Here is a 1,721-nt window from a genome sequence, read left to right on the forward strand (position 1 = left end):
GGTCTCAGGCCTCTTTCATGCGAACAAGGCTCACAATATGAGAGATCTACGAATATACACAGTATATATGAGGCGTTCAGAAACAGAGGGACCTCCCCGCCACCTTTACTGGTTTTGAGTTAAGCCCGGATCGTGAAAGGCGTAAGCCGCCTCTACATATATATATATATATATATATATATATATATATATATATATACATATATATATATATATATATATATATATATATATGTATATATATATATATCCGTACTTAACCCGAAAATGGTACAAGTGGTAGGGATGCCCCTCTGTTTCTGGACACCTCATATGAGAAGTTTCCATTCCCGACGAGGTCTCACAAAGGCGTTGTCACATAAAAAGGTCTCAGATCCCGGTCATGCGAACAGGTGTCACAAAGATCCTGCCTTGTGGTCAAGTCTTGGACCAACGGTTCTCAACCTTCTTTCATCTTGGGTCCTTTGCTTATGGAATGCTGTCTCCAAAGTTCCTGGAGATCTTCTCAACGTTGATTAAGATCATTTTACATCCACCAACTGCTTCCAGTTTCCGGACTGTGTGTCCTCTTAGGAGGTTCTCTGGATGTTCCAATCTCCCCAAAACCCAGGTTGGAGAACTCCTGTCTTGGATCTAACCAGGTCTTACAAGATTTTATGTTCTTCGCTATCAAACTTCAATCCTGCGGACAAGTCTCGCGAGGCTAATGTCATCTGGCGGGGTCTTAGGTCCCATTCCATGCAATGAAATCGGAGAACCTTTCTATGCGAAGAAGTCTCCAGACGCTACTTCGGAAAGGTAGCACAATTCCCCCGAAGTACCATATCGGATTTCCCTGTTCTTGCTGTGTTGTGATGTGAGGAGAGAGGGAGAGATAGAGAGACAGACAGACCAACAGAGAGAGAGAGAATGAACCTCTGCAAACCTCAGATCCCTTTGAGGTTCTGAGGTAGAATCAAGTTGGCGCTTAGGTTAGTTTGGTTGGTGAGGCTTTGCTTGATCTAACATAATCAAAGGCTCCTGGATTCATTCCGACCAACAGGATCGAGAAATTAAAAAAGAAAAGAAAAAGTGTCTTGGATCATTTGCATTCCCGGAAGTAGTATCAGACGTAAAAAATTAGTATTAACTTCGTCACTACGATGATACCATCTACTTTCTTTTGAATTATCTTTACCAAATTGTATGTTCATTCATTCGTTTCTTTATATACTCATATATATATATATATATATACATATACTGTATATATATATATACATACATGTATGTATGCAAGGTAACCACTTAAGAAAATAAACAAACGGAGCAGAGCGATTTAGTATATTACATCCAGTGTAATTTGCACTGAAGATGTAATATACGAAAGCGCTCTGCTCCGTCTGTTTATTTTCTTAAGTGGTTACCTTGCATTTATAAAACACACGTTCCTAGTGTTCTTATTGCATATATATGTATGTATATATATATATATATATATATATATATATATATATATGTATTATATATATATTTATTCATTTGTTTATTTGTTTGTTTATCTTTTATTTTATTTGTTTATTCATTTTTGCTAACAAATGTTAGATTTGATCTTAGACCAGAGCCCCATCCTAAGAAGTAAAGTCTGAAGCGAGCGAATCTCACGATATGAGAGACCGCACGGGTCTGTGCTCAACTCGAAACCAGTAAAAGTAGCGGGGATGTCCCTCTGTTTCTGGATG

Source organism: Oratosquilla oratoria, chromosome 23, assembly GCF_046742065.1.
Source record: "Oratosquilla oratoria isolate Oo_2021 chromosome 23, ASM4674206v1, whole genome shotgun sequence".
NCBI lineage: Eukaryota > Metazoa > Arthropoda > Malacostraca > Stomatopoda > Squillidae > Oratosquilla > Oratosquilla oratoria.